Here is a 17,233-nt window from a genome sequence, read left to right on the forward strand (position 1 = left end):
CTGCTCCACATAAAATCTTAGCAAAACCCAAATCTCAATTGTCAATCCTCCGTTTAAAGCAAATGAAAGGCCAGTCAGCGCCTGCTGAATAAATTGCAAGCTCCTTATCATAAAATATAAAGACTCCATGACCCAGGCCTTGAATATCTCTCCAGACTCATGTTTCACTATTCCTTCTCATTCCTTACACTTTTAGAATCACCAGTGCCAAACTATTTCCTGAGCACATTGTGTTGTTTCTGACTCTAGATTAGCCCACGCTGTTCTGCCACTCAAAATTTCTTTGCACATTGTCTTCCTGATAACCAGTATTTACCTTCAAAATTGAGCTCGAGTCATTGCCTTTGTTAATTTCCTCAACTACATCACCATTGACAGATAATGTCTTCCTCTTCTTTGTTCCTCCTGAATGCTCCTGACCTTTGTATGGACTTCTATGACTGTACATCTCTGTTTACATTCTTCTCATTCCCTGTCTGTTCATCATCTCACCTCATTGCTTCAGCGTGGTGCCTGGCATGTGGAGGTACTGAATGACAAGTAAAGAGAAAAAATGAACTCCTTTGAGGATAACAACAAACACAGATTTCTCTTTGGATTATTTCTTAAGGTTAAATATTTTAGGTCAGTTCAATTTATAGCATTTTATCTTTCCTACTTTATTCAAATTAATTCTACAAACACTTTTTGAAAGCCTACTATGCAGGTCATTGTACAATAGTGTTCCTTTTTTTCCTTTTTTGTACAATAACATTTCTTAAAATCCAATGTTTATGTACTAAAAACTATGAGATATAGGTTTTCTTTGCCTTTTATTCTCTACCACTCTTTCATTAATTTTCTTATTCAACTAATGGTTTCGGTCCCAGTTAGATAGACTATTAGCACTTTGAAGACTATGTGATATCTTTTGAGATGCTTTATAATAGTAATAAATGTTTCTCTTTGAGAAAGCTAGAATTTCTTTTAAAATAGTATATTATCAGGTAGGGTTAAAGTGGTTTCCATACATTTGTGTTTCTATTTAATGGGCTTCTTTGGAGAAGCACAGGATAAAGTAAATAGCAGCCTTAGACTTAACCCACATCCTAACCAATCAATAAGTTGTATTTGGGTTTTGGTTTTTTTTTTTTTTTTAACTGAATGATCTAAGCATCTAATTCGCATCCTGAGGGAGACTGTTAAGTAATAGAATGGACCTCTGTCTTTCTATATTTATCTATGGATCTTTGTACTTAATTCAAAGACCTCCTCTGGATTATGAAAGCAGACTGTGACAGTTGAAAAGGTGGCATAAATATTGTAGCCTTGGTTACCCCAGTTGAACTAAAAAAAACCCTCTTTTGTATGTTTATTCAAAAATTCAGGTTAGGATCTTAAGCCTGTACATAACAATGTAACAAAGTACTTAAACATTACAGTTTAATACAATCCCTTATATATCTTATTATGTAAATTTGTCTCTCAGAGAAGAAAATGTTACCATAAAATAAACAGTAAAACTCTTAAACTAGCCAAAATACTGCAATCTAAAACAATTTTCTAACAGTAGAAGACATTGCTTCTTTTTAGTAGAAGAGTAGTTACTACAACTATACCCTCTGACATCAAAACAGTATTAATAATTACGTATCCTATATTTGTTGACATCATAGAGTTATTTGGATGTGTTAAAAATATCTCCAGGAATAGTCTTCACTCTAGCCATAAACCTGTAAATTTTCCATGCAAAGATAAAAACTGTCTACAGCAATCAACAGTAACACTCCAAGTCTGGCACACCCAGACAACATAGTGCAGATGGTCAGAGGGCACTGTTAGCATCAACCAGAAATCACAGAGAGCCCCCCCATTCCTGCCTAGAGAACAAGTGCCCTCAGTGCAGCAATGACCAAACTCAAAACTGTCCCAGAAAATATACAATGAAGAGTTACAAACAGGCCCCAAGGAGGGATAAGAATTTATAATAAAGTTTCAAATCACTTGTAGAGTAGCTATAATTATTTTTATAAAACAGAAAATAACAAATGTTGATGAGGATATGGAAAAATTGGAACTCTCATACCATTATTGATGGGAATGTAATATGGTGACACTTTTCAGCAGTTCTTCAATGAATTAGACATAGAATTACTATATGACCACAATTTCACTTCTAGGCATATATCCAAAGGGAAAAAAACAAGGACTCAAAACAGATACATGAATGTGCATAGCAGCACTATTCATATCAAAAGGTCAGAAAAATGCTAATGTCAATCAACAGATAAATGGGTAAACAAAATGTAGTATATACATACAATGGAATACTATTCAGCCTTACAAAAGGAATGAAGTACTGATATATGGTACAACATTGATGAACTTAGAAAATATGGTAAGCAAAAGAAGCTAGTCACAGAAGGCCACATGAAGACTGTCTCTTCAACAAATGGTGTTGGGAAAACTGGGTAACAACAAGCAAAAGAATAAAACTTGACCAATTTCTTATACCATACACAAAAATAAATTCAAAATGGATGAAAGACCTAAACGTGACATTTGAAACCATAAAAATCCTAGAAGAGAGCACATGAAATCTCTGACATCAGCCATAGCAACATTTTTCTAGATATGTCTCCTGAGGCAAGGGAAACAAAAGCAAAAATAAACTATTGGGATTTCATCAAAATAAAACGCTTCTACACAGGAAAGGAAATAATCAACAAAACTAAAAGGCAATCTATAGAATGGGAGAAGATATTTGCAACTAATATATCTGATAAAAGGTATCAGAATATATAAGAACTTATATAACTCAAAACCCAAAAAATGAACAATTCAATTTAAAAATGGGCAGAAGATGCGAATACACATTTTTTCAAGTAAGACAGGAAAATGGCTAAGAGACATAAGAAAAGATACTCAATATCACTTATCATCAGGGAAATGCAAATAGAAATTATAATGAGATATCATCTCACACCTGTCAGAATGGCTAAAATGAACAATACAAGAAACAACAGATGCCGGCAAGGATGTGAAGAAAGGAGAACCCTCCTACACTGTTGGTAGGAATACAAACTGGTACAGCCACTCTGAAAAACAGTATGGAAGTTTTTCAAAAAGTTAAAAATAGACCTACCCTATGATCCAGTAATTGCACTATTAGGTATTTACCCAAAGAATATAAAAATACTAACTTAAAGAGATACATGTACCCTGATGTTTATTATCTACAATAGCCAAATTATGGAAACAGTCCAAATATCCATTGGATGATGAATGGATAAAGAAGAGGTGGTGTGTATATATATATATATATATATATATATATATATATACACACACACACACACACACACAACCTATACATACATCCTCATACATGTATATACATACACATACATATACACATGGCGAAATATTACTCAGCCATAAAAATGAATGAGATCCTACCATTTACAATGATATGGATGGAGCTAGAAAGTATTATGCTAAGCAAAATAAATCAGAGAAAGACAAATACCATATGATTTCACTTATACGTGTAATTTAAGAAACAAAACAAATAAGCAAAGAGAAAATCTTCTTTGAGAGGGAGGCAAACCAAGAAACAGACTTTTTTTTAAAGTTTATTTATTTATAATCTCTACACCCAATGTGGTGCTCAAACTCATGACCTGAAGATCAAGAATCTCATGCTCTACCAACTGAGCCAGCCAGGTGCCCCAAGAAACAGACTCTTAACTATAGAGAACAAAGTGATGGTTATCAGAGGGGAGGTGGATGAGGGATGGGTGAAATAGGTGCTGGGGATTAAGGAGTGCATTTGTGATGAGCACTGGGTGTTTTATGAAAGTGTTTAATCACTATATTGTACACCTGAAACTAATATTACACTGTATGTTAACTAACTGGAATGTGAATAAAAACTTAAAAAAAAAAGAAAGAAAGATATCCAAATTAGTAAAGAAGTAAACTCTCACTATTTGCAGAATACATTATACTATATATAAAAAACTCTGGACTCCCAACAAAAAAATTATTAGAACTAATAAATGAATTCAATAAAGTTATGGGCTACAAAATTAATATATAGAAATCTGTTGTACTTCTATACACTAATAGTGAGTTAGCAGAAATAAAAATTAAGAAAACAATTCCATTTACTATTACACCCAAAAGAACAAACTATCTAGGAATGCATTTAATTTTTTTTAAGATTCTATTTCTTTATTTGTGAGAGACACAGAGAGGCAGAGACATAGGCAGAGGAGGTGGAGGAGAAGCAGGCTCCCTGTAGGAAACCTAATGCACGACTCGATCCCAGGACCCTGAGATCACGTCTTGAGCCAAAGGCAGATGCTCAACCACTGAGCTACCCAGGCATCCCAGGAATGCATTTAATTAAGGAGGTAAAAGATCTATACTCTGAAAACTATAAGACACTGATGAAAAAAATTGAAGATGATACAAATAAATGCAAAGATATGCCATGCTCATGAATTGGAAGAATTAATAATATTAAAATGTCCATACTAGCCAAAGAAATCTACAGATTCAATATAATCTCTATCAAAACACAGGCAGTATTTTTCACAGAACCAGAACAAATAATCTTAAAATTGTATGGAACCATACATAATCTCAAATAGCCAAAGTAATCTTCAGAGAGAAAAACAAAACTGTAGGTGTCACAGTTGTATCCTAGATACCAAACTATACCATAAAGCTACAGTAACCAAAATGGTATGGTACTGTCACAAAAACAGACACAGATAACAAAATAGGATAGAAAGCTTAGAAATAAACCCATGATTATATGGTCAATTAATCTATGACAAAAAAGGCAAGTATATAATGGGGGAAAGATGGTCTCTTCAATAAATAGTGCTGGAAAAACTAGACTGCTGCATGCAAAAGAACAAAACTGGACTGCTTTCTTACACCATACAAAAAAATAAACTCAAAATGGATTAAAGACCTAAATGTGAGACCTGAAACCACAAAAATTTTTGAAGACAACACAGCAGTAATTCTCTGACATCATCCATAGCAACATTTTTCTATATATATCTCCTAAGGCAAGGAAAACAAAAGCAAAAATAAACTATTGGGACTACATCAAAAGTAAAAGTTTTTGCACAGTAAAGGCAACTCAGTGAATGGGAAAAGATATTTGAAAATGATATATCCAATAAGGGGTAATATACAAAATGTATAAAGAACTTATACAACCCAACACCAAAAAAAATCAAACAATCCAATTTAAAAATGGGCAGAGGACCTAAACAGACATTTTCCCAAAGAAGACATATAGATGGCCAGTAACACATGAAAGGATATTCAATATCACCAATCATCAGGGAAATGCAAGTCAAAGCCAAAATGAGACAACACTTCACACCAGTCAGAATTGCTAGTATGAAAAATACAAGAAATAACAAGTGTTGCTGAGGATGTAGAGAAAAGAGAATTCTTGCACATATTGGGGGAATGTAAATTGGCACAACCATTGTGGAAAACATTATGGAGAGTCCTGAAAAACTTAAAAATAAAAATATCATATGATCCAGTAAATGTACTGCTGGGTATTTTTCCCAAGGAGAATGAAAACATTAATCCAAAAAGACATATGCACCTCTATGGTTATCGCAGCATTATTTACAATAGTCAAGATGGAAGCAACTGAATTATCTATCAGTAGATGAATGGATAAAGATTTGGTATATCTATACAACAGAACATTATTCGGCCATAAAAAAAGAATAAAATCTGCCATTGGCAATAACATGGATGGACCTAGAGGATATAATGCTAAGTGAAATAAGTCAGACAGAGAAAGACAAATATCATATGATTTCACTTATATGTAGAATCTAAAAAACAAAACAAATGAACAAACAGAACTGAAACAGATTCTTAAATATAGAGAACAAATCGGTGGTTGCCAGAAGGGCATAAGTGAAATAGGTGAAGGAGATTAAGAGGTTCCAAACTACCTTCCAGTTATAAAATAAGTAAATCACAGGGATGAAAAGTAGAACCTACACAATGGCTAAAATTAACAAGTCAAGAAACGACAGATGCTGGCGAGGATGCAGAGAAAGGGGAACCCTCTTACACTGTTGGTGGGAATGCAAGCTGGCGCAGCCACTCTGGAAAACAGTATGGAGGATCCTCAAAAAGTTGAAAAAAAAAAAAAAGTTGAAAATAGAGCTACCCTATGACCCAGCAATTGCACTACTATGGATTTACCCCAAAGATACAAATGTAGTGATCCTCAAAAAGTTGAAAAAAAAAAAAAAGTTGAAAATAGAGCTACCCTATGACCCAGCAATTGCACTACTATGGATTTACCCCAAAGATACAAATGTAGTGATCTGAAGGAGCACCTGCACCCCAGTGTTTATAGCAGCAATGTCCACAACAGCCAAACTATGGAAAGAACCCAGATGTCCATGACAGATGAATGGATAAAAAAGATGTGATATATATATATATATATAAAATAGATTTTATATATATGGATTATATATATATAAAATAGATTATATATATATACATACAATGGATTATTTGCAATGACATGGATGGATTATAATATATATATAAAATAGATTATATATATATATATATATACACACACACACACACACAATGGATTATTTGCAACAACATGGATGGAACTAGAGGATATTATGCTAAGAGAAAGAAGTTAATCAGAAAAAGACAATTATCATATGATCTCACTTATATGTGGAATTTAAGAAACAAAACAGGATCATAGGAGAAAGGAGGAAAAAATAAACCAAGACTAAATCAGAGAGAGAGACAAACCATAAGAGACTCTTAATCATAGGAAACTAACTGAGGGTTGCTGGAAAGGAGGGGGATGGGAGGATGGGGCAAGTGGGTGATGGACATTAGGAGGGCACATGATGCAACCCACATTGGGTATTATATAAGACTGATGAATCACTGAACTCCATCTCCAAAATTAATAATACATTATATGTTAATTAATTGAATTCAAATAAAAAATAATCAAAAGTAAAATAAAATACATTAACAGAAAAAGGAAAATACAACCTAAGGGATATACTCAGTAATATTGTAATAACTTTGTATAGTGACAGACATTATCTACAGCTATCCTGGTGAGCACTGAGTAATGTATAGAATTGTCAAATCACTATGTTGCACATCTGAAACTAATATAACATTGTATATTAAGTATACTTCAATTAAAAAACAAAGAAAAGGGGACACTTAGGTGGCTCAGTGGTTGAGCGCCTGCCTTTGGCTGGGGTTGTGATCCTGGGATCCTGGGATCAAGTCTCACATCGGGCTCACCACCGGGAGCTTGCTTCTCCCTTTGCCTGTGTCTCTGCCTCTCTGTGTCTCTCATGAATAAATAAATAAAATCTTTTTTTAAAATGAAGAAAAGTAGTAATACTACAAAGTCAAATAACATAAACCCCAAATTTACAACTCTGGTAATGTAAGATGCTTACACATACCTAAGTTAAATGTCTTAACTCCCAGGATCCCGGGATCATGCTCTGAGCTGAAGGCAGATACTTAATCACTGAGCTACCCAGGCGTCCCAAGAGATTCCTTTTTTAAGTCATGTATAAAGAACGTGGAATAAGAATGGCTTTAGACACCTTAACAACAATACTGGAAACTAGAAGATAAAGGAACAATGGCTTCCAAATCAGAAGAAAATGATCTCCAACCTAGAACTTTACCCCCAGCCAAACTATTAGTCAAATATGAAGGTAATATAAAAAGCATCTTCAGAAATATAAGGGCTCAAAAACTGAGAGTGTGTTCCATTAAAATGAAAGAGTAACAAGAATATTTTGAGAAGGGATGTCTGGGTGGCTCAGTGATTGAGCATCTACCTTCAGCTCAGGGTGTGTTCCAGGATTTGGGATTGAGTCCTGCATCGGGCTCCTTTCAAGAGCCTGCTTCTCTCTCTGTCTATGTCTCTGGGGGATCCCTGGGTGGCGCAGCGGTTTGGCACCTGCCTTTGGCCCAGGGCGCGATCCTGGATACCCGGGATCGAATCCCAAGTCGGGCTCCCGGTGCATGGAGCCTGCTTCTCCCTCTGCCTGTGTCTCTGCCTATCTCTCTCTCTATCTCTCTCTCTCTCTCTCTGTGTGTGTGTGTGTGTGACTGTCATAAATAAATAAATAAATAAATAAAATAAAATAAATAAATAATAAAAAATATGTCTCTGCCTCTCTCTCTCTCTCTCTCATAAATAATCTTTAAAAAAAAGAATATTTTGAGAAAAAATAAGACATGATTCTGACACAGAAGAGAGCTAAGGGAATTCCCAGTTTCAGGATAAAGGGTGCCACCAGACTGACAACTGTGTACCAAACCAGGGGTAACCACTCAAGATCGAGAGGTCAAACACCAAGTCAGAAAACTCCAGAAAAGATTGTCCCAAGAAATGAAGTCAATTGAATACCCAATGTTTCTGAGTATTTTGAAAATTTGCACAGTTTGAGATTGAATTATATAAACCAAACATAGGCAAACTTTCCTGTAAAGGGCCAGTTAGTAAATATTTTAGGCTTTTCAAGCCATAGAATCTCTGTTACACTACTTTACTTTGCTGTTGTGGGGTATGGTATAGCAGACATAAACAATATGTAAACAAATAGGCAAGGCTATGTTTCAAATAAAATTGACTTACAAAAACAGGTAGCAGGCTATATTTGGCCCATGACCCAGAGTTTGCTGACTCCTGATATAAGCATAGAAAAAACTCAACAGGGGCACCTGGCTGGATCAGTCAGTATAGCATGTGCCTTTTGATCTTGGGGTTGTGAGTCTGAATCCCCCACTGAGTGTAGAGATTACTTTTAAAATATCTTTAGGGGAACCTGGGTGGCTCAATCAGTTAAGCGTCCAACTCTTTATTTTGGTTCAGGTCATGATCTCAGAGTCATGAGATCAAGCCCGATGTGCAGCTCCTCACTGGGTGTGGAACCTGCTTAAGATTCTCTCCCTCTTCCCCACCACCCCTGCCCTGCTCACGCACATATGCTCTCTCTCTCTCTCAAAAAAATAAATAAATAAATAAAATTTAAAAAAGGAAAAAATATTTTAAAAAGAAAAAACTCAAATTTATAAACATGAACACTATTAATTCCCAGGAAAATAAAAATTGTGCAGAGAAGTAAATGTTATCATGGCTCAGAGAAATGGGAATAAAATTTACATAACCATAATCATGTAACTATTGGATATTGATGCTACTAAAATAACTATATATCTATATTAGAGGATGAAGAAATGGGAAATAGGCAAATATGTGATACATGCAAGGGAGAAGAGTAGAAGAAAGTTAACCCTCATCTGTAGGAAATAACATCTAAAGTGTAGATATCAAGAAGGAGCCAAGACAACTAACTTCTCAGCCCCAACTGAAGCCCAACTTGGCAGAGAAAATGTAATGGAAAAGTGGAAATGAAGTGAGGAAACACTAATGTGCCAAGCCACTGTTGTCCAGGAGACTTTTTTTTTCACTTGGACACAATTTTTATTTAGTCTTTTTTTTAAAGTAGGCTAGTCTTTTCTCTACGTAAAACTTCAAATACTGTTAATTTTAAAAACCTATTTACTATCTCCATCAACATTATTCAAGTAAACACTGAACATTGATCAAATTAAGGAAACAGATGTAGTAAAAAGTTAGTCAATGTACATATAAAACATATATAAACAAGAATATGTTATATTCTGACTTATGTGTAAAAAGATTACCAGCATTTCTTTTAGGTGAAATTCAGCATACCTGGTAAAATATATTCACCACTGCCACTTAGGTGATGTGTAATATTAATATAAGAGGAGGTAGCTATGGCAAGCTGCTTCCATTCAAAGATGTTGGCAAAATAGTCACATCCTTTTCTTTTTTTTTAATCCTCAAAACATCCTCTTAAAATTAAATACCCAAGACCAGATCCAATTATATAGTGGACATTGAATATTTAAGGACCTTTTTTTTTTGTCCAGATTTTTAAAGCTGTTACTCAAAATATCTATGGCACTGCCCATATGAGGGACTCTAAGAAGAAATGGACTGCCACCAAAAAAAGCTCTAAAACTTGTCTCACATCAACACAATGAGACACAAAGATCTGATCCTTCAATAAGAATTCATCTGCTAAGGAGGACATAGACACTGATAACAATCTCATTAGAAGAGGAATGTGGAAAAAAAAGAAGAGGAATGTAGTATTGCATACCCATTGCCACTTCTGGTAGAATATTACAGATAGAGGCAAAACATCCTGTAGAAATGAGTTGATGAAGGCTCAGTGCTTAAGAGTAAACTTTGAGCAAATGCACAAGACTGGAATCAGTAATAAAGGACTCAGAATCTAGATGAGATCTCCCAAAGCCATACAGAACAACAGGAATAGGATCCTAACCTAAACTCTTCTTTAAGCCAAACAAGTTGTGTTCTTACCAGCTTGTTAGGGATGCTAGAAACCCTGAAAAGCCTCTACAAAATTCTTTTGACAATCTAGGTTTAGTTGCTCCAACAATTATTTTTGATATCTTAATAAAACCTCAAGTTAAGGAATCCTTTCAGGCATTGTAATATTGAAGTATGTAGTAAAATAGCATCTCAGAATATTAAACTTTATGGCTTTTTTAAGTTTTCTGCACTTCTTGGACCCTATACTTACAGAAAATTTATAGCAAGAATGAAGAGCAAGGTACAGACTTCATGTCCTAATAATAAACTGGAAAGAAAAGAGCAAAAAACAATCCTCTCTCCAATTCCAGGTTAATCTTCTCTCTCTCTCTCTCTCTCAATGTCTGTCTGTCTGTCTGTCTCTCTCCCAGGATCCCTTGGGCTGGGATTGAGAGGAAAATACTGGTAGGAGTAAATAAGAAATAAGGACTTGAAGGAGGAAATAAGGAAATGGACTTTTTGAGGAAATAAGAAAAATGGACTTGAAAGAACAACATGGTAACTAATACCAGATAATCAAATGGAGGCTGAGCCAATCCTCATCAACCAGCAATACAATTCTAATCCAAACCACATATAAACCAAGCTGAAAAGCTATAGACTGAGAATCTGCCATTGATAAAGGCTTATACATCATCCTTGAAGCATCTAATGGATGGCTATCCACTCAAGCCCAAACCATGCTGAATTCCTTGTGAACTGCCTCTTGAGGACATCCCAATAAACTAATAAGTTTATGACACCCAGAAAAGCAGATTATCAAAAGGGAACCCTCAGCACCATGTGAATTTGAATGGAACTAGAGAGTAGTAAATTCTACTCCAATCACAGACATTTGGTCTGAGTGGGTCCTATTTGACTATAGAGTTACCCAAGCAGGCTACTCTAAGGTATCCAGTCTTTTTTTTTTTTTTTTAAGATTTTATTTATTTGTTTGAGAGAGAGAGAGAGTGAGAATGAGCAGTGGGGAGGGGCAGAGAGAGAGAGAGAGAGATTGAGATTGAGAAGCAGACTCTCTGCTGAGCAGGAAGCCTAACGCAAGGCTTGATCCCAGAACCTGGAGATCATGACCTGAGCTAAAGGCAGACACATAACTGACCAAGCCATCCAGGTGCCCCTAAGGAATCCAATCTTAATAAGATTTATTTTTGTCTATATATTTTAAAAGCTCATGCCATGTGTGGGAATATATACATTCTCCAATTTCCACTTCCTGATGTGAAATATATCAAGGGGTACACAAGTTTCCTTAAGAAACAAGATCTGAAATTGAAAGTCTTGTTTAGTCTCTAACTTGAATGAAGGGTTCATTAATAACAGAGTCTCCACTGGAACTCCATGAATCTCTAAGATAAGATAGTTACTAATTCCAGTCAGTGATTCAAGCACTGCAAACAACAGCAGCAAAAAAGTACCCTTTGGATAATTGGCACCTCTCTATTGTATTCTCATAAGAAAATGTCTTTTATAAGAGAGCCAATACCATCACATTTATAAGCATAGGTTAAAAGTTCTACTGAAGCCCTGTATCTCTGTTCAATCTTCATCTATAATTTATAACCAGTGCTACATTGTCAGCTTAAAGCTATGCCATCCTTGTTAAGCTCCACCAAATTTAATAAATACATAGGAATCTGAGGTTAACACTCCTATTTATTTAGGAATTTTCTGAAAGAGGAAAAATGATGTATAACCTTTTAAAAACAGAATAGGCAATGATCTGATCTGATAATAAATCTGTTTAATCAGCATATGAGAGAGAGCTCAGACCTTCTCTAACAGTAAGTAAGAAATACCACGTAACAAGACACCTGCTTATTCTTTAATGTTTATGAGAGGGCTATGTGTCCATGTGACATTAGCTAAGAAAGATGGTTCCCAGGGATGGACTATAGTCAAAAAGGCCAACCACAGACATAAAGTACTAAGTGAAATATTGTGGCTCGGGAAAATATAGTGGGAGTGTAAATATGTGGGTTACAGACACTAGCTAAGGGCAGACAGGGTGATTTGTGTCTCAGGCAGCTTCTAATAAATTTCTGGGTACCTTTTACAACCTTACCAAACTAGCTGTTCCAAACACAACAGCTGTGTCAACTGACTTAAATAGACTAAGTTATTAAGTCTTAACAAAATGAGGAGGAGTTGCTGCTATGATAACAAGCTATGGAACACAGTCAAATGTTTGGTAAGGGCTTAAAACAAGTGCTGGAACACTGGGTAAGTATTCAGAAGGAAGCTGAACAGATGTCATGGTGAAGAATAGATGATATTTTCATCAACGCATTTAAGGTCAGAAAAAGAATGACAGACATTAGGGCTTGAAAGAATCTTGGAGGATTACCTAACCCACGACTCTCTTTTTTAACATTTGAAGAAAATAAGACCAAGGAAAGTTGCTACTTGCCCAATGTCATGTGAGTTTTCTTCATTTCCTGTTTAGACTCTTTCAACCGTATTATTTTGGTCTCCTCTACTTAAGTTTCTTGAGGACAGGTACTTGAACCTTTTAGATCATCCTTGCATTCCATAATTGCTGTTTAATCAGGAATTTCATGGATATAAACTCTGGCCCCCTAGGCTTCCTCCATTCAAATCAATCTTTTTCCTTCCAGTTCCCATACACATGCAAATCAAGCAAATACTAATGCAACATCTTTCTCCTCATGACTTCATAGAGGAAGTAAACAGAGAGCCAGGTCTACCAGATTATTTTATTGCTCCCAAGATAAAGGAAGAGTCATAAGTATCACCCTTTAGGGAGACTAAAATTCATCCTTAGAGAAAAATGAAGGGCTAACATGATATACATGCTACAAAACAAATCTGCCAAATGAAGTCTGCTGGTGAGAGAAAAAACCCATACCACGTGTTGGTAAATTTTGCACTGAGTCTCAGGTAGCTGATTCGTAAATACCAAGTGAGGAATTAATTTCAGAAAGTCACATGGGAAATTTCATCTCAGTTTTGGTGATATAAATGCCCTTCATTCCTTCATCAAATATTTACTGAGCACCTACTCTGTACTCAGCACTGATTTAGACATTAAATATCCAGTGGTAAAAAGCCAAAGTATCTGCCCTTAGTCACTCAAACACAAAATCACAGTCTTTCTGAAAATTTCTTTTCCAAACCCTCTATTATCCAGCATCCTGTGTCCTATCCAGTGTCTCTTTTATCTCTTTTCCCCCTTTACATTTGCTTCTAGAACTAGTACATTAGCCCAGGCTTTTGTTGTCTTGGGCCTAAACCAGTTTTCATATTCTCAATCTTCTTTCAATCTAAAATGTACACCATGACCAGATAATGGTCTTAAAAATCCTGACTTATTCCGGTTTGTTCAATTCTCAAAAGCTTCAGATGGCTCCACATAGTCTACCTCAAACTCCTGACTGCCATTTCCCAGTCTCCGAGTTCTGGTTCTATTTCTCTATCCAAGCTTAATCAACAGGAATACTAATTCAGCAGCAATCTGAAGCTGCATCAAGGTTGGTTTTTCGTTTTGTTTTGGTTTTTTTACCCTATATCTTATAAGTTTACACAAAGGAAGAAAAGATTTGTAAGACAAGCAATTCTTTCATTTATATGGGCTAGGTTCTTAGAAAAGCTATTTTAAATAAATGTAAAGTATATAGACTTTAATTTCCCCATAGAACAATGTTATTATAAATATTAACACTCTTGACTAAGAAGCTAATGCCTAACATTTTTACTGCAGGTCAAGACAGTGGAAAAGTGTGGTAAGTCAAAACAACGTCAGGAGGATTTTCTTTTCTGTGGAAATAGTATACTTCTAACTAAGCATCCACCAAGCACCCCTTTGTGGAACCCACAATCACCATCAATTATCAACCTGTACACTATAAAATATAAATATTTCTCAAGTGTATGTAAGCAATCAAGGTAATACAATCCTAAGTGTGCATGTATTTTTTAAGTATGCATTTACTATAATATGTTATCAAAACTTATTATATAATTTCATTGTTTACTTGATAACTTCCACTTTATTTTTATTGAAGTAATGCAGAAGGTGAGAGACACCTTCACTAAGGACTTAGAATTTAGGAGGTTTACTTGGGTCAATTCTTTTTTTTTTTTTTTTGACATTTAAAAAATTTTTATTTAAACTCAATTACCACATAGTGTATTAGTTTCAGAGGTAGAGGTCAGTGATTCATCAGTCTTATACCCAGTGCTCATTACATCACATGCCCTCTTTAATGCCCATCACCCAATTACTCAATCCCCTCACCCCCAGCCCTCCAGCAAACCTCAGTTTGTTTCCTATGATTAAGAGTCTCTTGTGGTTTGTCTCCCTCTCTGATTTCATCTTGTTTTATTTTTTCCTCTCTTCACCTATGATCCTCTGTTTTGTTTCTTAAATCCCACACATGAGTGAGATCATATGATAATTGTCTTTTTCTGATTGACTTATCTCACTTAGATAAATAATACCTATTAGTTCCATCCACATCGTTACAAATGGCAAGATTTGGGACACTTGGGTGGCTCAGGAGTTGAGCGTCTGCCTTCAGCTCAGGGCATTATCCTGGAGTCATTAGGATGAGTCCCACATCAGGCTCCTAGCAGGGAGCCTGCATCTCCCTCTGCCTATGTCTCTGCCTCTCTCTGTCTCTCATGAATAAATAAAATCTTAAATTAAAAAAAAAGGCAAGATTTCATTTTTTTGATGACCGAGTAGCATTCCACTGTGTATATATATATATATATACCACACATTCTTTATCCATTCATCTGTCAATGGACTCTGGATTCTTTCCATAATTTGACTATTGTGGACATTGCTACTATAAACATTGGAGTGTGGATGCCCCTTCATATCACTAAATTTGCATCTTTGGGGTAGATCCTCAGTAGTGTAATTGTTGGGTTGTAGGGTGGCTCTATTTTCAACTTTTTGAGGAAACTTCATACTGTTTTCCAGAGTGGCTGCACCAGCCTGCATTCCTACCACAATGTACACAATGTACAAGGGTTTCCCTTTCTTACTTGGGTCAATTCTGACAACATCTTTGAGAAAGAGAGACCTAGGGGCTACTTGCAAGTTTTTTCAGTGATAATGATAGACATATCAAATGGTTGGTACCTTTTTTTCTTTCAAAAAAAAAAAATCTTATAGTAAACTTAAAAGCTAAGCACTAGAGATTAAATTAAAGGTCTTTGTGTATTTGAAAACTTTCTTGAATGGCAATATTATTAGCATAATCACACTACAATAACTAAAAGTGAGACTCTCAATTAAATTTTCATCTTTTAATCTCTCATCACGTCTTTTTTCATAGTAATAAAAAGACCTAAAGTGCGGTAGACATAGCTAAGCCCAAAGAAAGTCAGCACAAAGTTTGATTTGGACCAAGTGAAGCAAGTCTCTCTACCTTGGTTACAACTCCGCTGTTGGCTGATCTTTATGGAAGGCAGCCAGCCTTCAGGATATAATCAGTCATTTACGTGAATTTTTATAGATAGATTATGTCACCGGGTTAATCGCTGATTTTCTCTGACAAACACTGTTTGAAACTGTTAAATACAAATGTTTTTGCTCCAGAGTGTATCAAAAGCTTTTAAAATGTGTATGTCTATTGATCAGTAATAGACTCAGCAATTTAAATTTGCATTAATTTTTTCCTAAGGAAATAAGTATTAAGTACACAAATATATATTTATAAGAATGCTCATCATGATACTGTTTATAACCATGAAAAAAGGAAATAAGTGTCCATTAATAAATAAATAATTATTAAATAAAGATACAACCAGGCAATGTAAAACTGTCTTAGACTGGATTCTTGCCAGAAAGAAGAAGCCAAAGGACTGCACTCAGGTAATTTATTTTGAGAGGTGAATGCAGGGAATAGTAATGCAGGACCAAGAGGAATGGCACAAGGAAGAAGGAAAATCCAATTAAAGGTATATTATCAAACCAGAAACTATGGGAAACTGGAGTTTGATCTGACTGGAGACCTCAAAGGAACCACACAGAATGTGCCCCTCTAAAGTGTAAGCCTACACAATTGATTTGGGGAACATTTGTCCATTGGCTCTCGACCTCCACTGGTAAAGGTTTACCCATAAGGATTTACAACCTCATTCTGCCAAGTTGCCCATGCTCAAGTTTCTAAACAGGCCCCCACGGGTTTCCCGCATGAGGTGTGAAAAGTCCCAGGCAGAAACAGAAATATACGGTGCAACTAAAGCAGGTACTTGTAAGGTAACACATGTGCAATAGCTGGAGTAAAATTGGGGCTGAGAGGATATGAGATATGAGAGCTAGAGGCGTCTAACACAAATATTTGCCAGAGAAGTGATGATATAGTTCTGTTGTCTATTAACATAGCAGATATCTGTTACTGATAAGAGAATAACAAAGTTATTGTAGCAAGTTACAAAATGCTATATATAGTATGATCCCATTTATTTTAGTTAGCTAGCTTTAGTTTCTACTAAGAGTCCCACAAGGTGTTTTTAAAGGGAAGGGGTGTTTTTAGTGCGAGAATCAATTAAGCGATAAGGGAAATGGGAATCTCAGAGGAACCATAATACAGACAGCGCTCAGCCCTTAGGAGAATGGGAAGCCACAGAACTTGGATACTAAGTACTCTCTCCACTTCAGTTGCTCTCTCACTCATGACCTAGTTCTGCTCCTCTGTCTTGACTGGCTCCCATACCCTATTTTTTGTACATTTGAATCTCTGCTTCCTCATCTAAGACACTGTTTCTGTG

The 17,233-nt window shown here is 35.6% G+C and overlaps 1 protein-coding gene across 6 annotated transcripts in view; it reads right to left on the minus strand.

Moving 5' to 3' along the window:
- LOC144291504 (importin subunit alpha-8-like) overlaps positions 1-17,233 on the minus strand; it is a 256,604-nt gene that overhangs the window by 182,137 nt on the left and 57,234 nt on the right. For 4 of the 6 annotated variants that reach the window (XR_013358799.1, XR_013358800.1, XM_077861056.1 and 1 more), the window contains exon 4: positions 317-529. The exons of the other annotated variants lie outside the window; for them this stretch is intronic. The gene's annotated coding sequence lies outside the window, so the exon portion shown is untranslated. The remainder of the gene's footprint in view (positions 1-316; positions 530-17,233) is intronic. 6 annotated transcript variants of the gene reach the window in all.

The sequence above is a fragment of the Canis aureus genome, chromosome 20, assembly GCF_053574225.1.
Source record: "Canis aureus isolate CA01 chromosome 20, VMU_Caureus_v.1.0, whole genome shotgun sequence".
Lineage (NCBI taxonomy): Eukaryota > Metazoa > Chordata > Mammalia > Carnivora > Canidae > Canis > Canis aureus.